Source organism: Pan troglodytes, chromosome 4 (assembly GCF_028858775.2).
Source record: "Pan troglodytes isolate AG18354 chromosome 4, NHGRI_mPanTro3-v2.0_pri, whole genome shotgun sequence".
In the NCBI taxonomy this organism is placed as follows: domain Eukaryota; kingdom Metazoa; phylum Chordata; class Mammalia; order Primates; family Hominidae; genus Pan; species Pan troglodytes.
In genome coordinates, this window is record NC_072402.2 from 164,684,035 (window position 1) to 164,707,493 (window position 23,459).

The following is a 23,459-nucleotide window of genomic DNA, read 5'->3' on the forward strand; positions in this document are numbered from 1 at the left end:
TAATTCATTTACCCATTCTCCTGCTACTGATTGCTTCTAATTTTATAAATAATGGAGATACTTGCATCTTGAATATTATTATCACAATGATTTAATACACAGATTTCCATTTCCTTTTGTGTTATTCCCCCATTGCCTAGAATGACTATGCTTGCTTGTCTGTCAGTTTCAGGATCACAAATATAAACATAAGTCCCAAAGGCATTTCCCAGCTCATAGCTAAATGACAAGCCTGCTTACTCCAAGGAAATATTTTAATCTGAGTCTTTCCAATCTAAGGAAAAGAGCTTATAGAAATTAATTTTGATAAAGCATATTTAATCTTTTGCCTTACTGGCTGTTGCTTACCTTATAAATGCAATGCACTGCGTAGGCCAAGCAAAAGTACAAAAGTATCAAAAGCGAAAAGTTACTGTTTCTCTTCAATTCTTCACCATGCCTCAATCTTTCCCATCCCTGCTGTCCTGTGGTACTTTTATGTTAATGTTTGATGTAAATCATTCCACACTTTATTGTAGGCTTGAACACATAAATAATTAAATAAAGCTTCTCCCCTAGCCTCCCACAAAAATTGAGTCTTGGCATTCATATTGTTGTCTAACAGGCCCCCCCCACCACCTCCACTTGTATATAGTGCTCAACCCTATAGCTAAATGTATGTATCGAATCCATTCTTTTAAATAGTGCATAATAAGCCACTGTGCCACAGGTGAGGTGGCATGTTTCCACCACTTTTGTGCCCATGATTTTTGATGTCCTCACTCCCACGAGCCAGCCTGGGCCAGAACTTGCTTTACATTCGCTTGGGGGCAGCCTGGAACAAAAGACTAACAGGTGCAGGGCTCTATCTGGGATGACACCGAATGGGACCAGAGCCATCTCCTAAGCTTCCCTGTGCAACTAAGCCACAGTAACCCACCGTTGGATGTTGCTTGAGGTGGCACAGTGGCCTCCCTCCCTTCCCCGTTCCTCTTCTCTACCTGCTTTTCCTGAGAACACTTCAAAATAAATCATTTTTACAGGAATGCTATCTCAGGGTCTGTTTCTGGGGACCTCAAACTAAGACACGTAGTGTATATCATAATTTTCTTCCCTGTTACTGGGATTTCTGTAGTTTATATTTTTTTGGCTCTTACAGCTTCAAACTTGTGTATATATCCTTGCATATGACTAGTGTTTGTTTGTTTTCTGTCATAGGGTAGATTCTTTCTAACATTCAGACTGCTGAATAAAGGAGTTGATATAGTTTTAAATTTTTAATAGAGTCAGAAGAAGATCTAAAAAGGGGGCAGCAGTTCATACTCCTTCCAGCGGTGGATGAATGTGTCTGCCTGTTTTCCTACACTCTTAGCAGCACTGAGATTACCAGTCTTTCAATTTTTTCTTAATCTGATGAGTCAAACCAGTTTTTATTACAACTTCCATTTACCGAAATGCAGGACACTTGAGTCTCCTTACATTTGATCAGTTTTGTGTGTTTGTGCTCAGTTGTGTCATTTGCATTACCTTTGTGAATTAGCAGTTTATTTTTCATTTGGCCGTTTTTCTATCATGTGGGTTGCCTGCATACATGTTGAAACGATTTTCTTCCATTTGTCATTTGTTTGGACTTTTTCTCAGATACCATCTAGGAGGAGAGGCAGCTAGAAATGCTGAGGATGTTTCTAAGGAAACATCCACGGTTTGGGAACCGTGCCTGTGCTTTAGGTTTGCAGCGTATCGATGTACACATTTGTGAGTCATGTGCATCGTTCCTATTTGGGTCAGTGTGCACAACTTGAGTGAATGCAGACAGTCCTATTTATAGGAATATGCTTTAGGGATTCCCACAACAAAGCTTTTAGCATCGGTCCTGCAGAATGTCCCACTTACAGCTTTGTGCTCCACATCGAGACATGAGAGGCAGAAATGATCAGAGGCCTGGCTGTCCAAGTGTGTGGTTGTCAAGCACTTGCAAGAAATAAGCTTCCACCAGAAAACGTGAGAGGATCAACTCCATTGTGCCTTCCAGCTCAACTCATTTACACCCTTCAACAGAGACGTGAGCTCCAAAGTTAAATTTAAGACTTGAATTGTGTGTCATGATAGTTTATATTGATTACACAATCGGATGTACAGGTGTGCATGTGTGCGTGACATACACCCCTACACACACACACATATACACACTCACTCTATTCCATTCTCTCCTGTTATAAACCTGAGCAAAGGCTTAGAAGCATTCTTTCTTACACGTCTTTCCCCTTTTGTTTCCTTTTTGATACATTCATTAAGTTTTTTTCATATTACTATGCCTCAGCTGATTTTCAATAATTACAAGTATAAAAATATTTACTGCTCAAAATAAATAAATGACTACATAATTAACAGGCTTTTGTGAAATACACCTTTTCTTTTTGGAATAAAGTATTAAAAATGCCTAATTAATAATATTTGAGCAAAGGATTTCTGCATCTAGTTTGCAGCCCCAGTGATAGAATCGTTGAATGGCGTGGTCCCAGGTTTATGGAGATAATCTTTTTAATCTCCAAATTCCTCAAAGCTTCTTTGGCCTTGGGGTTGTCAAACTTGCTTTTTATTGATCTCTGCATTTCAACTCATGCACATAAAAATTTTTTTTTCCCACTGATCACAGGGAGGGAGCAACCCTGTGATATGTATGTTTCCTAATTAAAGCTTAAATCTAGTTCCCTGCAATTGCACTTCTGAAATGTTGGAACCACAGAGTGAAATATTTTTAACTTTTTCCATCCATCACATTGGTTTTTAGGTTGCTAGTAATGTCAGCCAGAAAAGTATCTGAATTAGGAACATTTTTCTTAGAGATTTCTACACTTCTTAAATGGGTAAGTTAGTATTAAAGATATCACTGGAATTCATCCCAAAATATAATTGAATTTTTTATTGGTTTTAGGGTATAGTTCTTAGTTTTTCAGTTCAGACATGAACCATGAACCATAGGAAGTAAATAACGTGACACGAGTAGGTGTCAGAACAGCAGCAAAATTTTACAAAGGAAAGGCTGGGCGTGGTGGCTCACACCTGTAATCCCAGCACTTTGGGAGGCCAAGGCGGGTGGATCACCTGAGGTCAGGAGTTCGAGACCAGCCTGACCAACATGGAGAAACACCATCTCTACTAAAAATACAAAACATTAGCCAGGCATGGTGGTGCATGCCTATAGTCCCAGCTTCTCAGGAGGCTGAGGCAGGAGAATTGCTTGAACCTGGGAGGCAGAGGTTGCAGTGAGCTGAGATTGTGCCATTGCACTCCATCCTGGGCAACAAAAGCAAAACTCTGTCTCAAAGGAAAAAAAAAATTTACAAAGGAGCTGTATCTTTTAGGAAGTCAAACCCTCTGCCCAGAGATACTGTCCATTTGGCATTTTAATAAACAGCCTTTTGGGTATGTGAACAAGGATGGCAGTGCTAGATGAAAACATTTGGAGTGTTGAATTTGGCAGATAATTTATTATTTCAAAAACTGTATAAAGATATCCTACTTGGAGAACTAATAGAGTTAGCTATTCTGCCACGTTATGATGATTTAGGTAAGTCTATTTCATTAGAACTAATAGTTCCTCCTTTAAAAATTTCACCATGGTGTTTTCTTTTTCTTCCACAAGGAGTTCTATATTTGTTTTAGATGAGAACAAAAGTTTTAATTCTATTTTTTGTTGTTTTTGTGGCACAAATTCTATGAACCTAGGGTTATTGCTTTAATATGATAGTGGTGAAGACCACAGTTTCTTGGACGAGTGATATTAAAATGATACAATAGAAGATGATCAACAAATGTTAGGTATTAATATGTGCCTGGTGGTTTGCTCAGTACTTTATAAATATTACACCATTTATAGCACCCATATTTAACTACATTTACTACAATTATCCTTGTTTTATAGATGCAAAGGAAAAACAAAAACAAAAACAGGTTAAGTAGACTGGTCAGGCTAATAATATACCTTGGCTAACAAAGTGAACGTCCAAAAATCTTTATCTGGAGTTTAGGACATATTGACATATAGATTATTTGAAAAGTTGATGTTTAATTCTTTTTGGTCCTTGCAGTGTCACAACCTAATGGGTTAAATTACTACTTCCTCTGGTTTTCTTGTACAAGCAAATGGTTAACACCGATTGTCTTGAGCAAGAGCCATTGTAACTGGAAAAAAGCATGGTAAAATCCATAAACGTCTAAGTAATGCATTGTACCTTTGTAATTCTTTGTACTATTAATCCTATTTAATAAAGACTGTATCACACGAAGACCAACTTCAGCCAAGCTGTGGGTCATAATCCCTACAATTCCCAATGTCAATGCCTAAATGTCTGGATTTTATTCATAAGTGCATGGACAGGCACAGAGTTTCAGAATTTATGGATAGGCACAAACTTTGAGTTTGCAAAAGGAGACTTGCATATAAATAATAGTAAGTGGTAGTGTTCTTTGCGTACTTGATGAGGGAGTGTGAGGCTCTAGCTCCTATCTGAGACCTTAAGCTCAGATAGGGCACAGGTAGGAGACAGTCATTCAAATTTGTTATGTATACTTGCCTTGGCAGCTAATGTTTGGGAGTACCCCTTGTCCCTGTTAACAAGAAAATTTTAGACTACCCAGGGAGGTAGAGGCTTTGCCCCCTCTATTTAGGAATTGAGAGTTATGTTGATTTCTTTGATGAACTCATTTGGCAGGTAACATATAATTTCATTTCCTATCTGAGAAAGTAATGTTAGTAGTATAGATTTATGTCGCAGGACATGATTTGTTATTAAATTACTCTGTCTTAGTTGTGGAGATCAAGGTTATTGACTTGTAAAAGTGCATTGTTCTATTGGTTTTGAATTAACTAAGGCATATTGTCGTGTAGGTTGATGGTCATGAAACCCTTTCAGTTTAGTCTCCTTTTCTGACTGATTGCTACATTGCTATCAGGATTCTTCTTATGGATTTGTGGCCTCTCGGTAACCATAAAATGAAAATACAGAAGACAAGAAGAATTTGGCTGACAGAACCTTAAGGGATTTTATTGGCCTTTTTCCATTCCTTACTCTATAGAAGTCTTGTAATGTCCCAGATCAAACACATTCGGAATGAAAAGCTCTCACAAAGGTTATGACTATAACTTCCAAGTATGCCCCTTGATTTCAGTCTTCTTTCACACTAAGCTCTATTCTCCACCTTCCCCTGTCATTTTAAGACATATTTACCAAATGTCTAGAACATTTCAGGCATGCCATTGGTTCTGGAGACATCATAGTGACCAAGACTACAAGATCCCTTGGCTCTTGGAGCTCATTTTCTAGTGAGGAGGAGACAAATAATAAATGTTTAAACAACCAGTAAGCAAGATAATTTCAAATAGTAACTAGGCTACAAGAGATAAGAAAAGCACAGTGTGTGTAGACAGTAGTGGAGCCGGGGAAGTGGTTTATTAGTGTAGGGAAGAACTGTCAGAGGAAGTGGTATCTGACCTGAGATCTGAGTAATGAGATACAACCATACATGGGAATTTTGTCAAAAGAACTTTCCAGGGAGAGGGATTCCAAGGCTGCCATGGAAGGTTGTGCAGTATGTGCATTGCACAAAGGAACCCGACCAAAGGGAGATGTAGGGGTTGAAATCTCATGCTCCTCTTACAAATTTGTGCTATCAGGTACAGGACTGCATCCTCTCAGAGAATTAGGGGGACCTTTTTTCCCACAAAGGCTGTCCCTTTTACCAAGCATATACCATGGGGAGCACTGTGTCCACCAGAGGGTGTGTGTGTTTGTGTGTGTATTTTTTTTTAATTTGAATAAAGACAATTTTATAAGCTATCAGCAGCCTTGAGTAAATAAGCATGTAAGGTTGGCCTGTTAGTGGAGCAGAAAAAAGGCTAACATAATTGGAGTGCAAAAAGTAAGGGGAATATAGTAGTACAAGGTGAAGCTAAAGATATGGGCAGGGGCCAGACCTTGTGGGCTTATGTGAAGAGTTTGGATTATATTCTAAGTATTATAAAAAGAGGCCATTGGAAAGTCTTATTTGAGGGAAGATATCATTGTAACTGTTTTTAAAATATTACCCGGACATGTAAAGTGGAAGAGAGAACCTTATCAGGACAAAAAACTTAACTCCCACATTATTCCACCCTCTTATCCATCCTCCCCTTGTCCTGATCTGAAAGATTTCTGGTTCTAACTTTCAATGTCCTTGACTTCTCTACTAATAATCAAAACGGGCCATAACTAGAATCCTGTAGCACCCCATGTCAAAAGATTAAAATGTAAAGACTCTAGGGAACATACCTTTTCCACCTTTTCTATCAGTAGCCTGGATACATGGCTTCTTTGACAGCCATATTCTGATTCCAGGTAAATGAAAGAAATGAACAGAAGCCATTTTTTTTTCCAGAAAAGCTGACCACATTAATAAATTCAAGCAACCCTGGTCAACGTGGTGAAACCCTGTCTCCCCTAAAAAAATACAAAAATTAGCCAGGCATGGTGGTGCATGCCTGTAGTCCCAGCTACTTGGGAGGCTGAGGCAGGAGAATTGCTTGAACCCAGAGAGGGGAGGTTGCAGTGAACCAAGATCGCACCACTGCACTCCAGCCTGGGCAACAGGGCGAGACTCCGTCTCAAAAATAAAGAAAGAAAGAAATTCAAGCAGTGACTGAAGGAAAGTGGTAGGTTTGACTGAAGGAAAGGGGTAGGTTTGACTATAATTTGGGCAAGTTTACTTCCTAATTCTGTGTTTTTGTTTGATTGTAAGATTACTACTATGAGGCATAACTGATACTAGCATATAATAAGGTTTTCCAGTACAATTATATTGGTAAGGGAATGTCGAGGAGCTTCTTTTGAAACCATGGCAGGTTGGCAAATTGGGGTACCTGGTATTGTGAAACACCAAGGCCATCAATGAAGCCTGAAGTAGAAAAATTACCTTGTCATCACCTAAATGAATCAGGATTGAAATGCATTAAAAAAGTTTATTTTGTGAAAAGAAAGCATTAGATTGTAGGATTTAGGGATTACTTAACGGCATTTGCTGCCATCTAAGAAAACCAATTCTTTTTTTTTTTTTTTTTCTAACATGATCATGAGCTTTATAAGAAGACCTGGACAGGTATTTTTAGACCTAAAGTTTCATAGTGTCAAAGAATTAGAAATGGATGATGGTTTTTAGAGAAAAGTAAAATATGACATAAGATATTTTAGACCTAACAACAGAGCAGAAGATTTTAGTGATCTGCTCTTAGTCATGAGGGAAAAAATGAAAAACAAACAAAACAAAAGCAAGTACACGTTAAATTCCGTGGGTCTCAAGTCTCTTGCTTTTCTTCTTTTCCTAACTATATTGTAAAAGATCTGTGCCAATAAAGAAGTCCTGTTTAAGGAGTAGTTCCCTGTTAACATAGGAAAGATGATCGTGTTGGCAGGTCTATATTCAAAATTTTAATGGATTCTCCACCCCTCTGCATGAGGAGAGATAAGAAACAGATAGGGGTCAAATAGGCTTAACAATGTAATAACTAGCAGAACCCTGTTGCATAAGAGAAAGAACCCAGACTGGGTACTCCAAAGTGAACAGATGTGGCTGGTTAATTCAGTTGCCCTGACCAAGCAATAAAGGGAATTAAACCTGGCACGTTTCATTACACGGAGTATCCTCACACCCACTCTTCTTTCCAGATTCAACGCTGCTTAGAGTCTAAGACTGATCATCAGAGACCGGGGTGAAACCAAACACTATCAATCCCAGAAGTGACATTTCACCTTTTGCCCTAAATAAATGCATTCGTGAATTCAGAAAGCTTCTGCTGTGTCTCTACCTAAATTAATCCCCCTTTAAAAGGGTACATATAAACTGTTGTCTTTTTGCTTTATGGTTTGGCTGCCTGTTAAAAAGGTTCTAAAAAATTTATATAAACCATCATGCAAACCTGTTCTCTAGCTCTAACAGAAGGCTTTCTTGGGTGCAGTTTACTGTTTATATACAAAGTGTGTAGATGGTCTAAATGTTTTTCTAGCACATACTAGGCTCTCAATAAACATTTTTAACTATGGAGTGGATGTAAGAATGAATGACTAATTTATCTTATTGGTTTCCTGTTATATTTTTTGAAAATCTGAATATTTTTGGTTACTTCAGTGGTTAAAAAAACAGATTTCTTTTTCTTCAAAATGCCGTACTCTTCTAAAATGCGATGGAAGTGTAGGGAACATAGTAATATTTTTGTTATATCATTGCAGAGGGGAACACTTATGATCATTTTTAGATTTAAGTAGGGGCAGTAAAATTTCTTTGCCTAATGATATTTTAGCATGCGTGTGTTTGGCTGAGGTTGCAACCTGGAAATCACCTTTTAAACAAGGCACTTCTCCACACAGCATATGGAACTTTACTAACATAGCATAAGAATATATTCTTGGTATGTTTATTTTATATTCATGTACTTCCCAGAATTACTGGGTCATCTTCTTATTAATGAACTACTTATAAACTTGAAAAAATTCTTGCCCATTACTTAGAAAATTATCGTATGTGATTTCTGTGAAATATTTACAAATTATAGTTTGTTTGTTTGTTTGCCATCTTGCCATTTCACAATGACTGTGTTTCATGGTAAGGATACCAACATTAACCGTCACACACTGATCTGAAGTGGGTAAATCAAGTTATGTTCTACAAGATCAAGATATATATTTTTTTCTTAGATTTGCATAGACTGTCCCTGATTTTCTGGACTGTGATGTTGAGTTAACATAGTACTAACTCCATTGAGACCAAAGACAGTTATTTATCTGTCTCTCTTAAACTGATTTACTTTTTCCTTTTCTGCCCTGAGTAATCCTCAGAGGCCCAGAAAGTGAGGAGAATTCCACCATTAAAAGAAGGAGAGAGGTGACCAGGCGCGGTGGCTCACCCCTGTAATCCCAGCACTTTGGGAGGCCAAGGCAGGCGGATCACGAGGTCAGGAGATCGAGACCATCCTAGCTAACACGATGAAACTCCGTCTCTACTAAAAATACAAAAAATTAGCCGTGCATGGTGGCGGGCGCCTGTAGTCCCAGCTGTTCGGGAGGCTGACACAGGAGAATAGGGTGAACCCAGGAGGCAGAGCTTGCAGTGAGCCGAGATGGGGCCACTACATTCCAGCCTGGGCAACAGAGCGAGACTCTGTCTCAAAAACAAACAAACAAACAAACAAACAAACAAAAAAAGAGGGAGAGAGGCCTCCTGTCTACTGTCCTTTCCTGAAAAATCGTTAGTGTACATTGCTGATCATGTTCACTAATTCCATTTATCATGCTACTCTATTTAATTTCTGGTTTTGAGTGTAACAGAAGGGAAATAAGACCAAAACCTTACGAATTCCTGATTATGTGAATACAATTTTAAAAAGAATGCATGAATTGACTTTACATTAGCAAGCAAGTTTTTCTCCTGTCTTAACTTTTGTGTTGAACAAAGTTCTTATCTGACTGAATAAAGAAAATGTGATATCTACATATAATGGAATATTATTCCACCTTAAAAAAGAAGGAAATTCTGCAATATGCAACAACATGGATGAACAACAACCTTGAGAGCATTATGTTATGTATAATAAGCCAGGCACAGACACACATATGCTAGTTTGCTTTTTTTGTCATTCTATTAAATCTATCCTAATCTAGTTGTCAGCTTTGTGCTCAACTGTTTCCCCTACTTTTTAAACAGTTAGATGATGGCTGCCAAGGTTGAATGGAGCAAAATACATTCTTATTCATGTTTTGTGGTAGAAAGGGAGAAACTGGCTCCCTGTGAATCTCTGGAGAAAGGAAGAATTATCGAAGAAACCTCTAGTAATCCTTTAGTCAAATTGCAAATCGCATCAGTCATTTCTGGTCTTGTGCCAATTTCTGAGCCAATCCCTAGCAAGAGGGAAGGGAATTACTGTAACTTTATACAAATCAGAGCTCATTCCTGAAGTTGGAGATGGAATCAGCTTTTCTCTTCCCTTTCATCGTTTACAGAGGAGATAACTGAACATTGTTGAGATTTCAGGAAGAATAAGATGAATGGACTCTGGGTAAAAATCTGTCCTTTGAGGAGGGACTAGGTAATTTGCTTAAGGCCTTATAACTGCTTATTGGTGGTCCTTAAACTTATATCCAGGTCTTTTTCATTTCAGAAGCCCAAGCTTCTACATTGCCTTTTGTGATGAATATCAGGTCTTACTTATGAGAATATATTTTCAATAAAATGTTAAAAATCTGTGTACCATTGGACAAGTAATTTTGGCCTCAGTTTCCCTATGTGTACAAAGAATGAACTTCTTATTTCAGTCTTTGTGGACCATTTGGTTTTTGTCCCAAATAACTGCTCAACTCTGCCATCACAGCAGAAAAGCAGCCACAGACAATATGTAAACAGATGGGTGTTGCTGTGTTCTGTAAAACTTTATTAGCAATAAATGGGGTGGGCCATGGGCTCTAGCTTGCCATCTCCTGAGCTAGAGGATAACTACACTTCTGAGTTTATACACTGGTAGCATTTTACTATATATTTTCAACCAGAAACTTTTATTCTGGCTGAATTTCAATATTGGACACATCATAGATTTAAGAAATATTAAAATTTATAACTATTAAAGCTTTAGATTGGATTTTTTTAGTATGAAATTATAAAATTCATTCTTTGCAATATGAATGCATATAGGAAACTTGTCTTATTGCGTGATGCCATAGCATTCTTGAAACCTTTTCTCCCAGGTCATGTTGCCACTTACTTGTTAAACTAACATTACCGTCGTCACGGACATGCTGACTTGTTCGGAGATGACAAACAAGTCAATGAAATAAATGTAGGAGAAAAGGAAATAGGAAAATGGGGAAAAGACTCAAACAAATTTGTCAACATATGATTATCAGGTGTCCATCTTTTATAAAAACACAAAACCGCTGTGAAAAATAACATTGAATATTCCTTTAGGACTCTTAATCTTCTTCATAATGTATTCTTTCCTTAATTATGAAATGTGCAGCTAGATTAAAGGTATATCAAGCCACTCAATCACTTTCATTAACCTTAAATGAGCTACATTGCATATGAGAAGACTTGTACAGTCAATTTCCCCTAAAATGATATATCACAATTCTTGTTACTCCAAAAGTAAAATAAATCAGTTTAGGTGTTTCATTGCAATGGGTCATTGTTACACCCATAATAAAGAGGCAGATATTCAGCCCTGTGATTCAGGCAACAATAAAGCTAATTATCAAAATGCTTGATAGCTGAAAGCCATCTTCCCTGTTTCTTTTTTTTTTTTTATGCCACTAAAAAAACTCACCAAAAAAACAAAAAACAAAAAAACAAGCAACATAAACCAGACGTCATCTCTGAGTCATTGACTGAAGAAAGTAATGAAGGTTCATTATGATCACAGCATATTCCTTTGCTTCTGCTAAGAACAATATGTCATGAAAAATAAAGATTTTAATTTTAGGGTGGCAGACAGGTAATCATTCATTTATGTATCCACATGCGAGAAAATCAAAAGTAAAATGTGAGGACATGAGACTTCTGCCTCCATCTAATCTCTATATCTTCATTCACCCCCATTGCCATAGAAATATTTTGGAAAAAATATTCAAGGCATGGAGGGTAAACAAAAGTGAAAGAAAATTTAAAGATGATCTACACTTTTCAAAAGAGCAACCAGGTGACAGAGACCTCTGATCTTGAGAAAAGGCAATCAAGCGGATCTATCTTGAAAAGAAGCAATTCTGTTCTTGCAGCTTCAATTCTCACATTTGTAAAATGGAACAAATAATACCTTCCCTGGCTGACTCTGAGGCTTGTTAGAATCAAATGAGAGAATACATGTGAAAATGCCTTCTAATCTAATGTAGCTTCATGGAAATGAAGCGTTTAAAAATCTTGCCTAAATTAGATTCCTTCTCAGGTCTGGTCTTCAGACTTAATTGTGAGCTTTGCATTCCTATTTTCTACCTATGCTACTCATTCATCTCTTCACTTTGATTTATCTTGCCTAAATTCCACAAATTAGAGATTTAGATAAGGAATTTTTTTTTAATCCATCCGTCCGTCCATCCATCCATCTGTTCACTTGCAGTTGGGGGGAGGCTTCAAAAAAGTATTAGCAATTGAATTGTCTAGATGAATATTTCCAGGTAGAGAAGGACTTTCCAAACAAGGAAACTGGTACACGAAAGGTCAAAAAAGAACATGATTGGCAAGCCATTTGGTGTGGTTAGATTGCTGAGTAAGAAGGCAAAATGGGCTGGTAGGAGTGGTTGTGGAGAAATTGTGAAAGACTCAGCTTGGCAATTTGGACCTTTTCATGGAGGTAAAACATAGCACAAGCTTTCTTTTTTGTTGTTGTTTTTGTTTTTTTTATTTTGCTTTTTTGAGACAGAGTCTCGCTCTGTCGCCCAGGCTGGAGTGCAGTGGCGCGATCTCTGCTCACTGCAACCTCCATCTCCTGGGTTCAAGCAATTCTCCTGCCTCAGCCTGTTGGGTAGCTGGGACTACAGGTGTGCCCCACCATGCCAGCTAATGTTTGTATTTTTAGTAGAGATGGGATCTCACCATGTTGGCCCAGGTGGTCTCAAACTCCTGACCTCAAGTGATCCGCTCGCCTCAGCCTCCCAAAATGCTGGAATTACAGACGTGAGCCACCGTGCCCAGCCAACAAGTTTTAAAAATTTAGACAAATTCTATGAAGATTTGGGGGCTCTTCAGCCCTAAAATTTAGGGTATATTTATTTAACAAGCTTGCTTTCCTTCTAGCAAAGGAAAAATAATCTTATTTAGTGCCAAGAGCAAGTAAATAATTTACCAAATTCTAGTTCTTTGGGGACAAGAGGTAGCATTGGTTGGAAAACATGAATAATGAGAAATGGAGGTAGAATAATAAAATCTGGGAAAGTGTCAAAAAGATTATCTCATTTCTAAACTTTACATGGATCCAGCCCTGTGCCCTGCAAGGAGAAATACTCACCTAGTATTAAAGTTTATTATCTTCTGACCTGGCCTGTCACACCACCGTATATAATACATTTTCCATTGCAAAATTATTCTGAGTAAAATTTTGCTCACAAACACTTTTGGAACATAACCTATTTGTGAGTAGCTTTGAGGTCAGGAGGAATTTTACTCTCTGCATTGAAGGACCTAGATGTCAACATTCCATGTGCTTGAGGGCTCAAGTTATTGAAAATAATTCTGGAAGTTATAGAATATTAAGAATGCTAGGAAGAAACTCAGAATGCTTTTTCCTCCTCTCTAATTTTACAGCTGATGAAAGAGATGTTTGCAGATATGGATTCCCTAGGTGTACTTGATCTGCCCAAACATTGTCTATCCTGCAACCATTGGGCCTACTATACCCGACTGGGTAGGGCAAAGGAAATCTCAGGAAACCTTTCTAAAGTGGGGTGAAAGGTTTTGCTAGTAAGCCCATTCCATCTGACCTGGACTTCTCAGCTATAAAATAAGGAGTGTGTACCAGACGGGTTATAAAGGCCTTCTCTGTGCAACTGATTGAACCTTCCTTTTGGAGGTATAGGTTTTTATTGGTGTCAGTCAGAAGCCAAGTGAATTGCCAGCCATGTCTGTCTCTTGTTACCAAGGTTTGCCCAGAGTTTCTTTGGGAAGTATTCCAGAGAGATGAAAAGTGGTATATATCCAATGTCTGCAGTATGCCTTATTAATTGCAAAAAGAGATCTTTTCTGAAAAAAGATATTAAAGGGATGGAGAAGACTCTTAGAAGGAGACCTAGGTCGGGCATGGCCGATCACTCCTGTAATACCTGGCCTTTGGGAGGCCGAGGCAGGTGGATTGCCTGAGCTTAGGAGTTCGAGTGCAGCCTGGCCAACATGGTGAAACCCTGTCTCTACTAAAATACAAAAAATTAGCTTGGCATGGTGGCAGGTGCCTGTAGTCCCAGCTACTCAGGAGGCTGAGGCACAAGAATTGCTTCAACCCAGGAGGGGGAGGTTGCAGTGAGCTGAGATTGTTAGTTTGGGCAACAGAGTGAGACTCTGTCTCAAAAAATAAAAATAAAATAAAATAAAAAGGAGGCCTAAACTTCTTTTCACTTTAAGATGCAAAAGTGGCCTATGCCTTATAACCTTTCACATAAAATAAGGCAGACAGGTGGGTCGTTAAGAAGTAAGTAAGAAAAAAAATGACTTTCTTTGATTTGGAGGAAGTCATTATATATGTGAGTTAAATGTACTCAAATGATTGCTGCAGAATCAAATACAGTAGTACAGGAAATTAATTGTGGTAAAAATTTAAAATGCTATAAAAAACTGTGTTAATTTAATTTCCCATTACTTTGTAGAATGCACAGAACATAAAATTCACAGAACAACTCATAAAGCCAGTCACTTTATTCTTCTGACTGTGAGGCTATCCTCTCACCTTCGTGTTGTAGTTTTTTAAAGAAGAGATTATCTTGGAAGAGTATTGTTTTTATCTATGCATGTCCAAAGGGCAGCACAGATTATACCATATGTTGCGTTTTGTATATAGCAGATCTTTGTTCATGAATCTAAACCTGACTCAAACGTCTTTGTCTCAGTGTTCTGTAAAACTGATGGATGTTGCCTAGAGCTGCTTATCTTTCAGTCTCCTATTTACTGATTTTAGTGCTTTGTGAAAATATAATAGAGTAAATAGGCTCTGGAGCCAGAACATCTGGGTTAGAATCCTGGTTTTGTCATGTACTAGCTGTGTTACCCTAGGGAAGACATTTAGCATCTCTGTGCCTCAGTACTCCATCTAGAAAATGAGAATAATGATAGTGCCAACACTTCATAGAAACAAAAAGATTAAGCAATTTGATATAAAAGGGCCTGACAAGACCTAACCCATCGTATATATTAATATATGCTAGTTACTATTGTTGTTGTTTTGCCCTTGATTCAATTGTCCAAATTATTTTATACTATGGAAATTCTTATGGGTTTATATTCTTCAACACCCATATTCAAGGGTCTTCATATAACATTTCATCTGTTCTTGAACTTACCTCTGTAAGTTAGATCTATTATCAGAGAAAGAGAAGAGGAAATTCTTTAACATCTGCTTGTTAAAACAAGACTCCAAAGAAACAGAAACACAGTAATTGAATAACAAAGTCTAATATGGTGGTTCAAATTAAATATTCCAATGAAGAGTCAATTGGAGCTTATGAAGGCAGGACTTTTTAAAAGTAGATGCAGTCCAAGTGAGGAATCTAGCTTGCAAATATGTTTCAAATTATGATAGCCAGATACAAAGGTTGCCAGATGCAAAAGAGAGTACATGGTTAAAAGATGGATTTCAGAGTAAATAACCAATAACTTTTTACGTAAATATATCCCATACAATGTCTAGGCCATACTTATGCTAAAATAGTTTTCATTGTTTACCTGAAATTCAAATTTAACTGTATGTCCTGTATTTTTATTTTCTAAATCTAGCAACTCAACTCACGTGTTATCTTTATAAACGTGGATTTTAGTTGTCTCCTTCTAAAATTTGGAAGATTTTACATAGAAATACACTTCCTTGTCTTCTTTTGAAAAATTTGGCAATCTGGCAAAACTACGCCTAAGTGACAACAATAAGGTGGCTGGAAATGTAGCTGCCCCTCCCTTTATGGAGCATGTACTCTCCAGACCCCACAACCCCTTCCCCTAGTCATTGTCTTTCTTCTTGCCTTTTACACTAATTTATCTCACTGTCTCCTGGAAGCCATTGACTTTGGGATCCTCACTGTAATGGCTACATAGGAATTTGTAATATTAATGTATTTTGCTCATTTTACCATGAGCATCTTAAATAAATGTTCAAATGTATGCTAAGTTAGTAAAGACTAAAGCACAACCTATTTACTCTGTGATCTGTGATACTTTGCCAAGGCATCATCCAGCTAAATAGAAACATTTTCTTCAGAGCTGTGGTGTACTAATATGGCCTCTGGGACTTATTACCCACTGACCCTCTTAAATGCTCCCTCCATCCCCCTTCTGAGAATTTTAGCTTCTAAGATTCTGGCGACTGACAAATGAAGAATAATAATGCTAACGTTCTGCTCTACTGGGTCCAATCCAAGGACAATAACAGGAATACTTGCATTCCCTTGCAACTAAACTTCATTAGCAATTTACATCTTAAAATGTTTTAATGCATGGTGTTCAGAAGTGGTTAAAATGAAATGGAGGGTATTAACTTACATTGGTAATTTCTTGAATTATGCTTGACTTAATATGTAAAGAGTATTGCTCACATTATACCTGTCACAGATGAGAAAGTCATACCTGGATGAATGTAATCCTTCTATTGGTTTGTGTGGACACAAACCATCAGAGGGTTAGTTGAAAATCTTTTGAGACTCAGAGAAATCAGATGTGATATTAATACTACAAACTCACCATGTGAGCATAAAAGTGTTGATAATTTTCGAAGGTAAAATGCATCTAATAAAAATGTCATTCTTTTGTTCCTGTATCTCTGAAGGATGACTGTTTATATTTACAGTGTTGACCAGAACAGCAGTACAATCAGTCAATGAATTAAAATAATCTCTTTTCATAATCACTAGCTGTTATCTTTTCAGTTTTATGTACTCCCAAGCAAACATGTTCTCTGAGAATGCATCTATATGTCCAAGATAGAAATTGCAATATGAAAGTTTCCAAGTTATTATTAGGGAGTAAATGAGCCACATATTAATGTAAGTCTATAAGTCTAGATTCAGCTGCACTTTTCTGCTCTACTGTTGGACAGAAAACACAGTATCTGCACTGATTTGTTTTTAGGTCAACACTTTACTTATAAAAGCAAATTATTTAAGAAGGCTTGCTAATGGAAACTACCATCATCAAATATATAAAATTCATATATATATAGGAATATATGCATGGACATGAGAGATCGAGAGATTTTTTAAAAATTCATAAGTCTGGCATTTTACTCAAGGAAAACACATTTAGATAAATTTAAATATATCTACTTCAAACTAAGGTAATAGGCTATTCAAGCAAACTGACAAGCAATCAGGTTACCTTTAAGAATAGAGATTTACCAAAAGTGAATGTTACTCGAGTCTCTCATTATTTCTTTTGGGTTTATTCTTCAGCCCTAAAACTATGCAAACATCTCAAAATTTTGGTAAATCATTAGAAAATCAAAGCACTGTGCTTACAATTTGTTGTTAAGTATGACATGTGCATTCTTTTATTCATTAAATAGTTATTGAAGTGCCCTTGTTTGCTGGTCACTGTTCTAGACACTGGAGACAGAACAGTGAGCAACAGAGACAAAGCCTCTCTTCTCCTACAGTTTGCATCGCAGTAAGAAAGAACTAAGGTAAGCAATAAATGAGCAGTTTTCAGGCAGTGTCAGGGTGATGAAGAAAAATGGAGATGGGAATGAGAGACACCAAGGGTCAGGGCTGGGAAGGCTATTTTATGTTGGGGAATCAGATTTGGGTTGGGAGGCAGGGGTAGCAGAATGCAGCCATCCATGTAGGGATCTGCATTAAGAGCTTTGTGGGGGCAGAAACAACAGCAAGTAAGAATCCTAAAGGTGGGACTAGCTTGGCCAGTCAAGGAGCTGAAAGAAAGTCATTGAGGCTGGATGCTAGCAAGCCAGGGCTAGAATGGTGAAGATGAAGCTGAGAGTTAAGCAGACTGGACCATGAAGGAGCATCCATGCATATATTCCTCTCAGCCCAAGATTCCCAGATTCATCTTTTTTCAACACCTGATAGCCTTCTGTTATTTCCTGTTTCAAAATTTGTCAGCATCTTCCCACTGCCTACAGAATGAAGTTACATCTCTCAAGCATGGTACCTCTATTCTCGCTACACATTAGAGTCACTGAGACATCTTTTAAAAATACGAGTGCTCAAGTCCCACCCCCAAAGTGATTAAATTGTAGACTGACAGTGATCTTTTTATCCAGCTTCCAGTTGATTCTAAGGTACAGGTGATGTTGAAAAACATTGGCTCAGATCTGTGCAATCTAATAGAAATATAATACAAGCCACACGTATTTTAATGGCCACACTTAAAAAAGTAGAATGAAATAGGTAAAGTTAATTTTAATAATATATTTTTTAGCCAATATAGCCAGAATATTATCAGTTCAACATGTAGTCAATATTAAAAATATTTAAAATATTTTACATTCTTTTTTCATACTAAATCTTTGGAATCCAGTGTGTATTTACTCACATCTTAATTCAGATTATAAATATTCATCACAACTATTTGATATACATTTGGAGTTTACAAAATTTATAGTTACAAAAGTAGATTTCCATATACAAGTTGTTCATCACACATGTAAAAGTTTTCCAATAACTGAATACATTTCGTCATTTAAAAATTTAATTGTAAATTAATTAAATAAAATTAAAAACTAAGTTCCTTAGTCATATTAGCCACATTTCAGGTGTTCATTGCCCATATATGTCCAGTGCCTACCCTGTTGGGCAGGGAAACACTAGACGGTAAGTGTAACCTACTTTCCAGTATCACAGAATGCTGGGTAAAAAAATAAAAAACAAAAACAGAACAAAAAGCACCTTGAGTTTTATACACAGACATCAATCCAAACTCTGTGCTGTCAGATTATAGATTGGTTAATGCCTGCCAGTTTTCATTTCACATCTAGAAAATAAGAGTAATATTACCACATTACCATTAGAATGAAATACGAAGATAGTAGGTCAAGTTCCTAGTATAGTGCCTGGTGTATATAATCCGCTTCTCATTAGTTAGAGCTTTCTTCTACCTTATACCTCTCTACCTGTAATCTTTCAACTCAGTTGAACCCCCATATTTAAAAAAACAAAAAGGATGAAAATTTTCATGTCTGTACACCTTTGGTAGTGATTAGCTTTCCCTCTAAATTCCTTTCATCCCTATCCTTTTTTCTTGCCCTGGTTATTTTGTCCATGAAGCTCCCCCACTAAACAAGATAATATGCATCTATTAATATATATTTTAAGATACTTTACTTTTGGCACTGATTATATATGTTTTGTGTATTCTGTATCTGAGTCAGTAACTGCACACTGGTCAGCCACAAGCCAAATCTGGCGCATAATCCTGTTTGATTTTGCCCACTGCAGTGTTGGCTCAGACAGGGTTAAAAACAAATTGTTGCTAGCATTTTGGAATCAAACAGATTTGGATAGAAGTTAGATGTGCAGCTTCTTTTGAAAATAATAAAAAGTAGAACTGGCAACACAAGGCCTGCGTTTCCACATAGTGGTAATCTGCTGAGCTGAATTGAAGCTATTCCCTTTAGGCCACCTGTGTTCTCCAGGTATTGACAGTCTCCAGTATTCCCTCTTGTTTTTCTGATTCTGAAGCTGAATGTCAGTTGTTGTTTATCATCACTCATGCTAGCAATTTTGATATACCTCTCACACTTCTGTCTCTAGCCAAAGTATGCCAATGAATCCACCACTTCTGATCCGTTTCAATGTTAAATCTGTCCTCTGTAACTCCACAACTTCTCCATCCCTACAAAAAAACCTAAGGTCTTTAGCATGCGCAAGTATGAGATCATTTTCATCTGATTCCCAGTGAGGCGTGTAGACTTTTAGAGATGGGGCTTGAGTGCTTTATTTGATGTGAGATAGTGAATATCCTGAAATGTGCCTTTTGCTTTACAAATGTGTGGAAGTTTTCCAGTTTGGTTAAAACCCCACATGGAGTGATCTTCAAGCCCAAAGGACAAGCCACATTGCATCAATTCTAAACAGGATTTTTTGGAAAATGGTAGCAACATAGCGAATGAGCTACTTGAAGCAGAACCCACTGATTTTTTTTTTCAGACTAGTCAGCGTTTTGGTGGTAGTGCATGATTATATCTAAGATGCTAGCAAAGCCCTTGGGAAGCAAAAGAACAGATACCGCTTATCAACTTCTATCGTTGGAGTAAGACCCCAGAATAGGAATGTATATTTTGTTTAGTTCTTAAGAGACTCTTCAAGGACTTATGGAAGAATTTCACATTTCCGTAACCAAGTTGAGAAACTTTGACATATGATTTTATCCTTTGTAACCTAGAGTTGTATTCATAGGATGGGTTGGGGGATATTTTCAGAGGATGTAAATTACTAAGGAATTATTTCACATTTTGAAGTTTTGAGAGTTACTTTTGGTTTTTTGAAATAGAAATATTTTCAGAGGTCATTAAGCTAAAGTTTCTCATTTAATGCTTTAGGAAGGAAATGAGGTCTAAGGAAGGTTCACTGGTTGAGCCCATTTCGCCCAGCTAGATACTGAGGAAGTTTCTACTTGAATTCAAATATCCTTTCATCTGGTAAAGCTCATGAAATGCTTATCTATTAGCATTTAGTTTATATCTAAAATTTTGTTAGGATCATAAGGATAATACTGCTAACTTTTAAAAAATGGTAACTTATGTTATTTTGGAAAATTTGGAAAATTATGCCATTGGTATAGATCATCGTGTATTATTTTTAGAAAAAGTACTTTAATTTTGAAAAAAATTCAAACTAGAAATATATTTATTGATCTTTTTCCTGATTATAATGCAAGATCATTTTAATTTGATTTAAATAATTCAGGAACATTTAAAGAAGAATGAAATATCATCTAAAATCTTACAGGCAAAGATTAGCAATATTAGTACTTTGGTGCATATTGTTTCAGATATCCATATAAAATTTTACATAAGTGGGCTGGGTGCGGTGGCTCATGCCTGTAACCCCAATATTTTGGGAGGCCGAGGCGGGTGGATCATTTGAGGTCAGGAGTTGAAGACCAGCCTGGCCAACATGGTGAAACCCCTTCTCTAGAAAAATTAGCCAGGCCTTGGTGGCGCATGCCTGTAATCCCGGCTACTCTGGAGGCTGAGGAAGGAGAATCGCTTGAGCCTAGAGGCAGAGGTTGTGGTGAGCTGAGATGGCACCACTGTACTCCAGCCTGGGTAACAGAGTGAGATTCCATCTCAAAAAAAAAAAAAAAAAAAAAAAAAAAAAAAAAAAAAAAAAAAAGTTACGTAGGTGGGATGACACATTTATATTTTAAGCATCTTCTTTTTGCCTTTTCTCTTTTAGAAGTTTACCATCATTCCCATGAATAAAGGGCAATATAATTTTTTATGGTGGCCCAAGAACGTCATTGAATAATATGCTAGAATTTATTCTGTCAACATAACATTTAAGTTGTTTGTAATTTTTTACAAGACACATAAAAATGAACATCCTTATTTAGGTATTTTTAGACAACTCTCTGTTTTCTTGAAATGAATCCCTAGTATTGGAATTAATGAATCTAAGGATATGCATACACATTATATATTTTGACACATATTTACAGAGATAGTAATTTAATGTTGATTTACCCATGTTTTTACCAGCAGTGTGTTTTATCATGTTTTTATTCTTTGCCAATCTACATGAAAAAATGTATCACTTTGATTTTTATATATTTTGTTAATATTTCTTTACCAAATTTCTTTTGTGAATTTTTTAGGTGGGAGTATGTTTTTAAAATATGTAAAAACAATATATTAGATATATCAAATAATATACAGCATATGTAAATGATATTAATATATAAAACATACATCAAATAGCCATATTTATGTATGCCGTATATAAATATATACACATTTATGTACTTTCTCTTTAGAAAATGAAATCCAATTCAATGTGTCCGCTCATTAAGGTAACTAAAGACACTAAATTGGTTTCATCTATGAGGTTGTTAGTAGCACCTGTCCCAAGCAGTCGAAGCTCTGCCACTAATGAGGCAATGTGATTGGAGGCTTGTGTTTGCATTCTTTTTAGATCTAAATTTTCTAACTTATTAGATGAGGAGGAAATTATAAGAAATTATTTATAAGGACCCTTCCAGGTCTAATTTTTTTTAATGTGTTTGCATTTTATTAAGGTTTTCTAATACCGTTGAAGCTCTGAAAAGCATTAAACTTCTTAATAGCAAGACATGAAAAATTGTAACTCAGCAGTCTAATTTGATCAGTTAAACAACACTGTACTTAATTTTAGTTTTTTATTTCAAGCAAACCAAGTCATTTTAATTGTATGGCTTATATATCCTGGGTATTTGAAATCATAGGATTCATTTCCTGATGACTAAATCTCCTGTTGCATTATAATTTTCAGTATAGGAAGCTGAGCTGAAGTACTTTCTTCTTCCCTGATATTCCATCTAATAGTACAGATCCTTGACCTGTGCTATTCTCAAGGTCTTAAACATAGCAAGAATACCATTTTCTTCATCAAATGCAATAAAGACAACTAAAAATTTTCATTGATCCCCTTTGGCCTCTAATGAGTCAATAGTTACAGTGAAATTGATGCTTTAGTTTGTCTGAAAGATTGTGCAAGGGTGGAAGGGCAGCAGCTCCACATCTGTGCTGTGGTGGACACCTGCCTTTTCTCTTCACATCTCCCTTCAGCACTGGGAGTTAAGACTAGTGAGTAAAACCTCCCAAGCCTGGCTCCATTGCTTTCTAAGTATATTGGCAAGTGACTTATCAGGCTAATCTCAGTTTCCTCATCTCTAAAATTGGAATAAAAATCCCTTCCTCATGGGGCTGTTGCCAGGGACAACAGATGTTAATAATTGCTGACGTTTGTCCAGTGCTGTGTGCCAGGGGCCACGGTCAGGGCTTTGGCATGGTTCTCACAACCTTGCACACTCGACACTTGATCCTTAATGAATGTTACTTTATTATTTTCACAATCATCTTACAGGGGTGAAAACAAAGGAAACATTTTATTCCAATTGTGTAAGGGAATAAAAAGTGGATGTGAGGAGGTTCCTGGCTGAGCCTTGCTTGCAAACCACCTGAGTCCCTGACTCCTGGAAGCCCTGGAGCCAATGCATGGGATCTTTACCAGGACAAAATTGCAAATAGCCACATGAGTACTCTTCTGATTTTGACAAAAGCAGTCAGTGATTTCTGAAAAACAAACAAATTAAATCCATGATCGTCAGGGGTCGACCAAACATCCTAGGTAATCGCTGACAACGTCCTCATCCTCTATTCAATGGTCACTGCAAACCAATTCCTTTTTACTGTTCTGTATCACGTTTTTCTTCCTGGGCTCTTTACTTCTTCACTGACCACCTTCTGAACACTCACACTTCTCCTTAGGCAACAGACGCAGACTACAGGCCGATTTGATATGTGGAGTTTTTGTTTCAAATGTTTCGTTGTAAACTTTTAAATGTTGGGAGTTTAAAATAAAATAGAATCCAAATTTCTGATTTTGAAATTTCTGGCTTTTCTTGAAAAATTTGGTAGCCACAACAGCCCTGGGCTCACCTTGCCCACATCACTGCAGTTGGTCAGTGGCCGCCTTAGGTGGACTGCCTGCTCCTGCCCCGTTACCCCCAGCGCTTTCTCTCTTTTTTTTATTTACCCAGCTTTACTTTTCATTACTTACCTAGTC

General features: G+C 37.1%; 1 protein-coding gene across 12 annotated transcripts in view; it reads left to right on the top strand.

The window, feature by feature from the left end:
- Positions 1-23,459, top strand: part of TENM2 (teneurin transmembrane protein 2) — a 3,953,434-nt gene that overhangs the window by 2,701,045 nt on the left and 1,228,930 nt on the right. Inside the window, exon 1 of one of the 12 annotated variants that reach the window (XM_016954577.4) lies at positions 17,022-17,359. The exons of the other annotated variants lie outside the window; for them this stretch is intronic. The gene's annotated coding sequence lies outside the window, so the exon portion shown is untranslated. Of the gene's footprint in view, positions 1-17,021; positions 17,360-23,459 lie in introns of those variants that run through there. 12 annotated transcript variants of the gene reach the window in all.